This window comes from Eptesicus fuscus, chromosome 18 (assembly GCF_027574615.1).
Source record: "Eptesicus fuscus isolate TK198812 chromosome 18, DD_ASM_mEF_20220401, whole genome shotgun sequence".
Lineage (NCBI taxonomy): Eukaryota > Metazoa > Chordata > Mammalia > Chiroptera > Vespertilionidae > Eptesicus > Eptesicus fuscus.
This window is the reverse complement of record NC_072490.1, coordinates 27,271,045-27,284,667: the sequence shown is the minus strand read 5'-3', so window position 1 is coordinate 27,284,667 and position 13,623 is coordinate 27,271,045. Positions and strand designations below refer to the sequence as shown.

The window sequence follows — 13,623 nt, the reverse complement described above, 5'->3', positions numbered from 1 at the left end:
TGTGTAATGATGTTCATTATTTGAAATAATTAGAAAACACAGGTCAACATAAGGGGAAAAAACCCTATAATTCCAATATCTGAAGACAATACGGTACTGTATAATTTTGGTACATAGCATCCTAGAGTTTATTCTATGCAAAAGTAATTATTTTACAAAAATTTACTGTGTTAGAACTTGCCATTTTCACTTAAAACTAAACTGTGAACATCTTTTTGTGACAGTTTATGTAGCACTATATCAATTTTAAAAAAATATTATTTTATTGATTTCAGAGAGGAAGGGAGAGGGAGAGAGATAGAAACAGCAATGATGAGAGAAAATCATTGATCAGACGCCTCCTGCATGCCCCCTACTGGGATCAAGCTCGCAACCCGGGCATGTGTCCTGACTGGGAATCAAACCATGACCTCCTGGTTCAGAGGTCGACGCTCAACCACTGAGCCACACTAGTTGGGTGAGTTATATCAGTTTAAGGGTTGTGTAGTGTTTCATTGTCAAGATTCTTGATTGCAACAGCAGAAACCAACTCTGGTTAACGTAATCAGCAAAGAGGAGTTTTTTTTGGGAGAGTACTGGATAACTCAGAGGTCTATGATGTGTTACTTAGTGTTTCATGAGCTGTGACAGTGGAACAAGCCACAACACTTAGTGGGATAAAGCCACCACCATTTTAATATGCTCATGAACTCTGTGGGTCAGGAACTCGCACGGCACTGCAGGGATGATGCCACAACATCTGCAACTTCAGTTGGAAAAACCCAAAGTGGGAGTGAGGTGAAGGCTGGGGCGGGGTTGGGGTAAGGGAATTAACTGGAAGTTTCTTCATTCACATGTTTGGAGATTGGGCTGGGATGACTTGAACCCTGGGCTGAGCTGGGACAGTTGGCAGGAGTGCCCATACCCGGCCTTTCTGTGTGGCTTGGGCTTCCTCACAGGGAAGTCACTTCCACCACAGTCACTGACCATGTAGTCATCAGCCTGCCCCCCATTCAAGGGGCGTGGACAAGGGCTGTGCTTCTCAATGGGCGGAGTGCCAAGGAATCTGTGGCCATGTTTTAAAATGGCCACAAGTAGGGTAAGCTGAGCTGCTGTAACAAAGAAAGCCCAACTTAGAGTGATTCAACGAACACAGAAGTGTGTTTCTCTTGCACAAAACAGTTCCAAGGTGAGCAGTCTAGGTCACTGAGATGGCTCTGCTCCACCAACACGGATGGCATTTAGGCTCCACTGCCAAGTTGGCAACCGCTAACTATTTTTGTGCCTTTGTGGGCCAAGCCTTAGGCAGGAGCATCTCACTGGCCACACTGGGCTCACATGCCTGTACTTTACCTTCCAGGGAGCAGGGAGTGGTTGTAGCTGCCTTTTCCCCACTTCTGTAGCAGAAAGCAGGGGTGCTTCTTTACTGTCTTAAATTTCCCCCCAAGAGGAAGGCTAATCAGATGCTCCATACTCTAAAAGCAGTTAATATCCAGGTGAATATGGATGTATTAGATCCTATCCCCTATTGATACTAGTAGATGTTTAGGTTGATAACATGCTATTGATAATATGTTATTCACACTTATGCAAAAAAATATCTTTCTACAAACATCTTACAACACTTGTAAGATTATTTTCCCCTTTAAGATAAATTCCAAAGAGTCATGTCATAGTTTCTGATTTCTGTATTTAGTTCTGAAGGATCCCATTAGAAAGGGCAACCTCCCCCTTTTTTTTCAGGTCAGGGGTGGCAACTCAGGAATCCATAGGAGCCTGGGAAAAAGAATGGAGAGAGTTAGCACCTACATTCAGGATGAGGTGTCCGTGTGTCCATGGTCATAATCCAGTCCTGTTTACAAAGCACTGTGTATAAGGCTTTGCATATATTATCTCGATTCCTCTTCACATCAATCTGATGAGGAAGGCATTGTCTTCATTCAGTAGGTGAAGAAGCTTAAGTTCCAAGAGATTAAGAAATTTATCCAAGGCCTTAGAACTAGGGTCTAACCCCAAATCAGTTCTTTGAACCACTTCCTCTCTCTCCTAGCCCAGCTGCCATAGTGTGGGAAGCCCAAGCCACATGAAGAGGCCACATGCAGACAGTTCCGTCAACAGCCCCAGCTAAGCTCCCAGCATCAGCCACCAGCCATGGAGTCCGTTTGGACTCTTCCGACCAGTTGAGCCCCCGGATGGCTGTAGCCCCATACAGCATCTCATGGAACAGGACTGCTCATCTGGGCTGAGTCATCCAAAGAGTGGTGAAAACTAAAAAAAATGGTGTTGCCCTAACTGGTTTGGCTCAGTGGATAGAGTGTTGGCCTGCTGACTGAAAGGTCCCAGGTTCGATTCGGTCAAGGGCATGTACCTTGGTTGAGGGCACATCCCCAGTAGGGGGTGTGCAGGAGGCCGCTGATCGATGTTTCTCTCTCATCAATGTTTCTAACTCTCTATCACTCTCTCTTCCACTCTGTAAAAAAAAAATCAATAAAATGTATTTTAAGAAAAATTTTAAAAATGGTGTTGTGTTAAGTCACTAAGGTTTGGTGAGACTTGTTACACGCAATGGAGAACCAAAACAGGTGGGGAGCTCCTCATTCTTAGAGGAGTCCCCGCAGAGCCTGAAGAGGGAAAATGCTGATCTGGGGGTGTACTTGGAGCAGGGCGGTCTTCCATGATCCTTAGGAGTGTAGTGTACTAGTCTGGGTCTGTATATGACAGTTTCCTTGTTGCCTGCCCCAGCTGGGGAAAAATTCACTGAGTCACAAGGCTGGGAGGAGAAACTATGTGTGAATGAGTTAACAGAAATCTGGGAAAGATTCCCAAAGTAAATAATGTTGATTCTCAGCACAAAGAAGCATTGCTTAATGCTGTGAAAATGCACATAAACAGTCATTGCTTTATGACTGATTTGCTATACTTTCAAATTTCAAAACAACCACCATCAGTCAAAAACGAACAGCGCGTGGAAGTTCTTAAACACTGTGCACAAGTCCCCGAGGGTCATAAAAGTACCCTTATCTTTTGGAAGTTCCCAGTCCTGTAGGAGGAGGTGGTGCCACTCTGACCTTAGGGTGACCCCAGTTGGCACTTGGATCCCAAAGCAAAACCTAACTCCTCCTTCCCACTCCAAGAGCAGGGGAGAAAGCTGACAGCAGTTCAGCATGAGGGTGGCTCTTTGGCCTCATCAACCTTAGGCATTTACTCTCCTATCTCTCACCTTTCTTTTAGTCCCTTCCAGTTCAGTGATTCTCAAATTTGGGGCCATCAAAATTGTCTGGAAAGTGTTTTAAAAATATAAATCCCAGGGTTTCTCCACAAAAGATTCCCATTCTATACGTCTGGGGTTGAAACCATAACTTTCATTTTAACAAGAACCACATTATTCTTCCACAGAGGGACCCCACAGCGCATCCTGAAGAGCACTGTGAGCTCAGGCCGTCCCTAAACCATGGACTAGAAAGAAGCCAGCCACAAAGGGCCACCTATTTGTATGATTTCATTTATATGAAACATCCAGAATAGGAAAATCCATAGAGACAGAGAGCACATTAGTGGTTGCCAGGGGCTACGGGGAGGGGTAATGGGAAGTGACTGCTTAATGGGTATGGGGCTTCTTTTGGGAAATGTCCTAGAACTCGATAGTGGTAAAATGGTTGCACAATTTGGGGAATGTACTAAATGTCAGTAATGACAAATTTTTGTTATGTGAATTTTACTGCAATAAAAAAGCCTTCCCGCCCGCCCGGCGTGGCTCAGTGGTTGAGTGTCGACCTATGAACCAGGAGGTCACGATTTGATTCTGGGTCAGGGCACATGCCTGGGTTGCGGGTTCAATCCCCAGTAGGGGACATGCCGGAGGCGGCCAATCAACTGTGGGAGAGCTCTCGGCCAGACTTTCTTCGGCCATCTGCAGTGCCTGCTCCCTTCAAATGTGTTGATGAAATACAAATACACACACAACACAATATACAGATGACGTATTATAGAATTGTATATCTGAAACCTATATAATTTTTTAAAAAGTTTTTTAAATTGATCATTTTAGAGAGAGAGGAAGGGAAAGGGAGAGAGAGAAACATGGATGTGAGAGTGAAACATCGATAGACTCCCTCTTGCTCGCCTCCAACCGAGGATCAAGCCCACAATCTGGGCATGCGCCCTGACTGGGAATCAAACCAGCAACCCTTTCATGTATGGGATGGTGCCCAACCAACTGAGCCACACCGGCCAGGGCAAACCTGGATAATTTTATTCACTAATGTCACCCCAATAAATTTAACAAAAAAGAATTAAATAAAAAATAAAAACTTCCAACAAGAAATAAGAACATCTAATTTCAGAGACAAAAACAATCTTGGCTATCATTTGGTATGTGGGGAGGGAGAGATGACATAGGAACAGTTTTCTTGACAGTAGAGATATAAAATGTAATTACTTACCAGTTCACCTTTGGGTCATTATTTTGTAAGAATCTGGGAACATATGAAATTGAAAAAAAAAGAAAAAAAAAAAAAGACAGAAAGAAAAGCAAATCCACATCTAACTTTACACTTGAGTGAATCTTCCCAGGGCCTCAACGCAGCTGCAGCCTTCTGACAGGGTGGGCAAGGACGGGGTGGACCGAATTCCTGACATTGCAGACATCGCTCAGTTTCCCCAAGTCCAGCTGCACAAGCAGCCTGTGGGAACTGGCGGTGGTCCCCGGCGGGCTAGGATTCATCCTAGCCCTACGCACTGGGCCCTTCTCTCTGGCTATTGGACTACACGTGTCTGCCACCTCGTAGGTGCTTATAATAAAGATCGGTCGGCTCCCGTGGTTACTGTCTTAGGGTCATCCTGGGATTCTCTTCTTCGTTCTAGTTCAAAGCGTTCCGTGTCCACAGTGCCCCGAGGACAAAACATTCCGGCTAAGCTTGTATGTGAAGTGAGAACTGTTTTACTCTCTGGTCACCATCTGAGGTGAAATTATTCACCATGGCCTGACGTGGCGGCAGCAGCAGGGTAGAACTCGCTTGTATCTGCACGACCTGTGAACCTGGAGGTCAGTTCTTCTGGAACAAGGCCCCAGCCCCTTGCCCTGCGTCTCAGGAAACTGCTAAGGCTTTTGGTCTGTCCCAGGTCCTAGCCTTTCCTTACACCTTTAGTGACAGCCTGCAAATGTATCATGGATTTTTTTTTTTTTTAAGTACACTAACATACAAAAGGGTAATCGCAGGGCCCAAGGTCAGCTCTCTGGGAATTTACTGCACTCCGCAGCGGAGACCTGGCTGAGAAGGGAAACCTAGCTCTGCCCACTTGTATTCAGGACCTGCTTCAGGGGTGGGGATGGGAGGGCCAGTTTCCTCAGTGCTGATGAGGTGACCCTCTTCCCTCAGCCTCAGATGATGTAACGCCTTGAACTTGAACTTGGAGATTGACTTCACGCAGCAGGTTTGCATGGGGACACTGAGTGGCTGCAGTCTGTTAAGTTGCCATTTGGGGTAAAGCTGGAAAGGACAGAAGGTCTACAATGCAGCAGTCTGGGGCATGGAGAACTCGAGGCTGAGGCCTCCTTAGGTTGTTGTCTGTGGTCTCCTTGCTGTGTGGACAGATGCCCCATTTCTGGACACAGCCTTCCCAGCTGGGGAAGGTCTCCCAGGATGGAGAGGTTTAGGAAACGCTGCAGACTCCATTTCTCATTGGAGATTTTTAAAGTGCGTAACTCTGTTCCATGCTCCGAGAAGTCCTGCAGAAGAGAAACCTGCTTTGGTGTTATTAAGCTAGTGTCTCGCCAAGTTATTTGCCTTCAGAACTCTTCTTCCCCTCGACACCCGCCATGTGCACCCCGTGAAAGCCAGTTTTCTGAGAACACGCTTGGGAAATGCCATCCTGATGCCCAGCAGGGTTGGTTCCGGCTCCCATTGCCCTACGGAGAGCAGTGAGAGGGACATTTGGGCATGACACACGACGTGGAACCCTGCCATGGTAATCCAGGAACTCATTTGCTGTACCTGTCCAACTCCTTCCCACACTGGGATTTGGAGACTCTCTCCACACCAACCAGGAAACCACGGACATTTCCTGGGCACCCTGTGCTAGGAGTGTTTCACGCCATCTATGTAATCCCCTCTCAGCTCTGTTATCCCCGTTTGACTAATGAGAAACTGAAACCCAGGTTACGGAAGGATGTCACTCTGTTAAGTGTGTGGCGGAACTAAGATTCAGGCTGAGGGTGCTGGGACTCCACACTGGTATTCTCTCCCTCAAACACTGACGGTGGGAATGGGAAACGGTGCGGCCACTGTGGAAAAGAGTTCGGCGGATCCGTAATAAATTAAACATAGACTTAGCATACGTCTTAGTCTGCTCAAGCTGCTATAACAAACACCATCGACTGGGTGGCTTAAACAACAGATATTTTTTTCTCACAGTTCGGGAGGCTGGGAAGTCCAAGACCAGGGTTAGGTTCTTCTTTTGTTGTTGTTAATCCTCACCCGAGGATATTTTTCTCCATGGATTGTTTTAGAGAGTGGAAGAGAGGGGGACAGAGAGAAACAAACATTGATGTGATAGAGTCATATTGATTGATTGCCTACTGCAAGCCTGCAACCGAGGTACATGCCTTTGACTGCACTTGAACCCAGGACCCTTCAGTCTGAGGACTGAAGCTCTAACCACTGAGAAACCGGCTAGGACAGGGTTAGGTTCTCGGTGAGGGCCCTCTTCCTGGCTTGCAGATGGCTGTCTCTGGCTGTCTCTCTCCTCTGTGCCATTCCACCTCACTAACAAGTTACATGTTGTTTCCAGAATATCCGATTCCCATGAGGAACTGTTCTGGACATCGGAAAATTCCAGCTTCTTTAGGGGGAACTGTTTTCTCCTTCGGGGATTTTATTTTTCTTGGATTTGAAATTCAGCTCTGATATATACTGGTTATGTGACCTTAGACCTCGGGGCCTCAGTTTTCCCATCTATAAAATAGGATAATAATCTCATTTTCTTCTTTCTGATCTTTACATTTCCTTCTCCCTTAATTTCTTTCTCCCTCATTTTATGTTTTTTGTTTTTAATCCCCAACCTCCTGTGTTAATTTCCTCCTTAAAAGATCCTTGAAGCCCCACACGGATCCTCCCTGAAGTGGCTTGAGAGGCACTGGCGGGTGTTCAGTAACAGAGACCAGCAGAGAAGGCGGCTGCTGCTGAATTCCATGTCAGCTGGGGCGTTCTGTGCTCTGCATGTAGAATAGGGCAGTTTCCAAGGTGACCAGCACTCGTGTGTGAGGATAAGGTGAGGGCCTGGAGTTATGAGCTGCCACGCTCGTACACCACACGGGCTTCCTCGGAGCCACTCATCCCACGCTGCTTGCCAAGCAATTTAACAACCGACTTGTGACAGGCAAAGAGCTCCAACAATATTTAATGATCAGTGCATCTATAAATAGGCTCGTAAAGACAATTTGGATAGACGTTAATATATGGGTTCAGTCCTGAAGCGACTAAACCTTGAGTTGTTTTGACCTCAGAGAGCCATCAAAAATCTGCTGCAAGGAACAATCCCGCGGTTGTCTGCGGCGATGTTTTGTTCCTGTTCATCATGTCCTTGTGCGTGTAATTTACTAACATGATAATAACGTGCTGCTTGGCAGTTTGCAATTTGCAAAGTGCGTTCACCCACATGTTCTCATTTGATCCTCGCGAGGCATTATTACTGAGGCGCAGGGGAGACAAGGAACCTGCCCCAGGACATCCGGATTGTGGAGCAGCGAGTGGGGCTGGGGGACGGGAGGGCGGTGGTGTTAGAGTCCAGATTGGAGGTAAGGGCTGTGTGGCTCCAAATTGATCTTCCTTTCCTAGTCCATGTGTCCTATTTCCTGGTTATAAGACTTGGATCAATCAATTCCTCCCCAATCCTCAAAGGAGCCAGCACACCGAGCCCAGCATCTTGATCTCTCCTTTGATTACTTTGCATTAAACCTAGGCTTGCCAGATTTAGCAAATAAAAATAAGAAAGGGACACGCACTAATATTTACACTTCAGAGAAACAATGAATAAGATTGTAGTATAAATATGTCCCATGGTGTATTTTTATCCGGCCACCTGAATTAAAAGTACTTGTTATTAAAATCTCTTCCTTTAAAAAATATGAATTACTTAGAGAAATTTTTGAAAAATCGGATCAGCAAAAGGAAGAAAATATAAATTAATTTTACCACCAGGTAATATTAATATTTGAATGTTAACTGTTATCATTTTGCTGTACCTACTGTGACCTTTTTTCCATGTCTATATTTATATGTATAAATTCCTTTTGGCAAAAAAAATAGACAACGAGACTTACTGAATATACTACTCTCAGACTTGTGGGGTTTTTTCCCCACTCAATAATATGTCATGAACGTCTCTCCAAGCCCTCGTGTATTCTGTAATAATCAAATGACTGCAGGTCATAGATTGGATAGCACATGCATTTAGCTAATCCCTTATAGGCAAGCCCCTAGGTTGTCTCCAATATTCTATTATTACAGACTTGCCATGAACAACCTTTGCTAAGTCTCCCTGCACATCCCTGGAATAATTTCTGGCAGTAAAATTTCTAGGTCAAAGAGTGTGAAAACTATTAAGGCCTTTGTTACATATTGTCAAATTGTCCTTCAGGAAAGTTGTGCCAACTCACATTCTCAAAAACTGTCTGAAAGTGTCATTTTCTTGCATATTTTCAACACTGGGAATGGTCATTAAAGACAAGAAAAGAAAAATAACCACTTTGATTCTGAACCTGCCCTGACTCCATAGTAATATTCAACACTCTGTCCCTAAACCCACACTAAATGATCTTATTTCTTCCTATCGAGCCTTCATTTCTAAAAGAGGGGATATATAGATTAGGATAGAAAGTACTACCACTGTCCCATCACGCCCATGTCAGACATCAGTAATCAATCCTAGAAGGAAGTAAAACTGTCACTTTTGCAGAAAACATGAAAACCCTGGAGACTCCATCAAAAAATTGTTAGAACTAAAAAACTAATTAATGCAGCAAAGGTGCAGGATAAAAATCAATATGCAAAAATCTGTTGAATTTTTATACATTAATAATGAAGTATCAGAAAGAGAAAGTAAGGAAACAATGCCATTTACAATTGCATAAAAAAATACCCAGGAATAAATTTAACCAAGAAAAGTGGAAGACCTGTACAATGAAAACTACAAAACAATAATAAAAAAATGAAAAATACACAAATAAGTAGGAAGATATTCCACAAATAAGAATTGATATTGTTAAAATGTCCATATTACCCAAAGTAATCTATAGATGTAATGCAATCCCTATAAAAATTCCACTGGCATTTTCCCCCACAGAAATAGAACAAAAATCATAAAATTTGTATGGAGCCATAAAAGACCTGGAAAAGCCAAAGCAATTTTGAGAAGGAACAACATTGGAGGCATCACGCCCCCTGATTTCAAAGTCTAGCACAAAACTATAATAATCAAAACAGTCTTGTGTTGGCATGAAAACAGACACATAGATCAATGGAGTGGATTAGAAAGCCCAGAAATAAACCCACCCATGTATGGTCAACTAATTTATGACAAAAGAATCAAGAATATACAGTGGGGCAAGGACAGTCTCTTCAATAAATGGTGCTGGGGATATTGGACAACCACATGCAAAGGAATGAAACTGGACACTATCTTACACCACACACAACAACAACAACAAAAGTGGATTGAAGACATCGTTCTCCCTTTAATAGTGCAGTCTTTGATCTCAGCTTGAACTAAAGTATTTTAATTTCAATGTAATTTTAGCCTCAAGAGTTACTTGGGAGTAACTTCAATTACCAAAAGAAGTTGTATAGAACTGGCATTATTTCTTCCTTACATGTTTGGTAGAATTCACCTGTAAAGATATCCGGACCTGGAGTTTTCTTTGTGGGAAGGTTTTAAACTATAAATTAAATTTCTTTCATAGATATACAGGTTATCTCTTTGTTCTTCAGTGAGCTTTGATAGTTTGTGTCTTTTAAGGAATTTGGCCATATTATCAAAGTTGTCAAATGTCTTGGTACAAAGCTGTTCATAAATTTCCCTTATCATCCTTTTAACCTTTGTGGAATCTATAGTAATATCTTCCCTCCAATTCCTTAAATTGGTAATTTGTGTATGAATTAAAGTCTTTTAGACAACAAAAATTCAACAGGAAGATAGGATTCCTTTGTTCACATGAGAAAACCTACTTAAGCTTGAAGTGTTCGCTTTTATACATTTAAAAAAATATATATTTTTTTTATTGATTTCAGAGAGGAAGGGAGAGGGAGAGAAAGAAACATCAGCGATAAGAGAGAATCATTGATTGGCTGCCTCCTGCATGCCCCTCACTGGGGACCAAGCCTGCATGTGCCCTTGGCTGGAAAAGAACCCCGGACCCTTCACTCTGCAGGCCCACGCTCTATCCACTGAGCCAAACCAGCTAGGGTTATACATTTTTATTTTAGGGCTATACATTTTAATAGGATTACTTCTCATGTAGCAGGAGGTTTATGGGAAGGGGAAGCGGGACAGTCAGATGAAAATCTGATTTGTAACAAGGTTCCATCATTATGAAAGGAGGAAGTAGAGGAAGTGGAGGTGGCAGGTCACCTAGGAGATTTTTGCCTTCTGAGTTAGAGTCAAAGGATGGGGAAGTTCTGGTCAGGATCACGGACTCCTCCATTTTGGATCCTTTGGAAAACATTGTTAACCATCTATTATTTTAGTAGCATGTGATCTGAAATGATGTCACCATGCCTGTTTACTCTGAAACCCTGGAGACCTGTTTTCCATAGTTACTAACTAAGGTGACTCTGGTGAACAGTATAGATCCTGTTTCAGGAGCATCATTGGAATTTACCGAGCGTACGAACAGATGTCCCATCTCTGCTAGGCCACGAAGAACTCTAAGAACATCACACACAATATCAACAAATATATAGGTATTTTAACTAACATCTGTCAACCCCTGGAGATTCTGACAACATTGACCAGTTCAGATAATATTCTAGGTCTACTTTTCCAGGAAGTGTGTGTGTGTGTGTGTGTGTGTGTGTGTGTGTGTGTGTGTGTGGTGTTGGTGGTGGTGGTGGTGTTGGTGGTGGTGGTGTGTGTATGTGTGTGTGGGTGGGGGGGTGGTAGGTGAAATAGCAAGAAAACTGTAAGCTTTGGAGTTAGACTTAAATGCATGGTTTGGCTTTGGCATTCACTAGCTGTGGGCTATGAAAGTTCTCTGGATTCTACTTTCCTCATGTGCAAAATGGGGATAATGATACCTACTTCACAGTGCTCTTGAGATGTTTAAATGAGATAAGATATGCATCTGGCACAGATTACCAACTTCGCATGGATCTCCAAGTGTGGTTTCTGGACCTGCAGCATCAGCGCCACCTGGACGCTTGCTGAAGATGTGAATCCTTGGAGTCCTGGCCCATCGCAGTCCCCGTGCACTGCAGTTGCGTTTGTTCAGACAGGATGGAAACCTCGTTGATAACGCGACTTCATCAGGGGAGGCAGGAGTGGGATGGTTATCCTTGTTTAGGTGGGAAGTGGAAAAGGTGGTGATGTCTGTGTTGCAGCTCATAAGGGAATGACTTTAAAACGATTTAAAGACAAATATGCTCAGAAATGGTTTGTGGCTGGAGAAGGAGCAGGCAGTCAGCTTAGTGCCCTAAAGGGCTCCAAAGGAAGAGATTGTGAAATTCCTGTATCTGTGGGTATGTCCATAACTGATGGAAAGGCTAACATGATAGGAGGACTCAATAATGAGAGAGACAGAATTTTGGTAGCTGAAGGAGGTCTCGGTGGTAAATTACTTATAAGTGTCTTGCCCTTGAAAGGCCAGAAACAAATAATTCACCTCGATCTAAAACTTATAGTTGATGTAGGCCTAGTGGGTTCCCAAATGCTGGAAAATCCTTTTTGCTAAGTCAGATTTCTCATGCAAAACCTGCCATTAGATTATGCCTTTACAACAGTGAAGCCTGAACTTGGAAAGATGTATAAAGATTTTAAACAGATAACAGTAGCAGATCTTCCTGGTTTAATAGAAGGAGCACCTATAAACAAAGGCTTGGGCCACATATTCCTCAAGCATGTAGACAGAACTAAGCTATTCCTTCTGTTTTTGTCAATATTTCTGGATTTCAGCTTTCATCCCTAAATCAATACAGAACTGCCTTTGAAACTATATTACTGCTTATGAAAGAGTTGGTGTTGTACAAAGAGAAACTTCAGACAAAACCTGCATTTCTGCTGTTAATACAATGGACTTGTTAGATGTCCAAGATAAACTCCATGTACTGATGAACCAACTCCAGAATCCTACAGATTTTCTGCATTTATTTGAAAAAACAAAAAAGGATTCCAGAGAGGACTGTGGAGTTACAACATATCCCCACCTCTGCAATTAGTGGAAAGGAATTGATGAATTAAAGAACTGTATAAGAAAATCTCTGGATGAACATGCCAACTGGGAAAATAATACATATCATAAGAAATATCTGCTTACTTTATTCAGTATGATATCTTATAGTCAGCCACCAGCAAAGGATGGTACTACTAGTTCCAGAATGAATATAATTTAAATCTATTCAGAATGATATTGAAATTGTGTTCATTTGAAAGATTTTCCACAGATACATTCTTTTGAATGTTAGTTATTACTAACCTTCTGATATATATGCCATCATTTGAGATCCATACCTTTTTTTTTTTTTTAGATTCATACCTTTTTAAGTTTTTTGTAGTTAAGTGTAAAAAAGTAACAGAGCTAAAAATGACAGTTTGTACTTTTATGGCCAATCCACCTATAATAAAATCCCCTGATAGCCCTGTAAAAAAATGTAAATTATTGAGCTCTATTCCAGATCTACTGACTCAGAAACTCAAGGGGTCGGACCCAGCAATCTATGTCTCTTTCTTTTTCTTTCTTTTTTTAAAAAAATATATATTTTATTGATTTTTTTTACAGAGCGGAAGGAAGAGGTAGAGAGAGTTAGAAACATCGAAGAGAGAGAAACATCAATCAGCTGCCTCCTGCACACCCCCTACTGGCGATGTGCTTGCAACCAAGGTACATGCCCTTAACCAGAATCGAACCTGGGACCCTTCAGTCCGCAGGCCGATGCTCTATCCACTGAGCCAAACCTGTTAGGGCCTCTTTATTTTTTTAAAAAACTACATTTTTATTGATTTCAGAGAGAAAGGGAGAGGGAGAGAGAGATAGAAACATCAATGATGAGAGAGAATCATTGATCAGCTGCCTCCTACACGCCCCACACTGGGGATCAAGCCCACAACCCTGGGCATGTGCCCTGACCGCTAATCAAACCGTGATCACCTGGTTCATAGGTCGACATTCAACCACTGAGCCCCTCCGGCCAGGCCCAGCAATCTATGTTGCGGCAAGCCCCTATGTAGGTGATTCTGATGGCTGGCCAAGTTTGAGAACCACTGGACTAGCACAGTGGTCGGCAAACTGCGGCTCGCGAGCCACATGCGGCTCTTTGGCCCCTTGAGTGTGGCTCTTCCACAAAATACCATGTGCGGGCTTGCACGTACAGTGGCCCATGCGCAGAAGTCGGTTTTCGGCTCTCAAAAGAAATTTCAATCGTTGTCCTGTTGATA

The 13,623-nt window shown here is 43.2% G+C and overlaps 1 pseudogene; it reads left to right on the top strand.

The window, feature by feature from the left end:
* Positions 1-11,311: 11,311 nt before the first annotated feature.
* LOC103299754 (GTP-binding protein 10-like) lies at positions 11,312-12,581 on the top strand (annotated as a pseudogene).
* Positions 12,582-13,623: the final 1,042 nt, after the last annotated feature.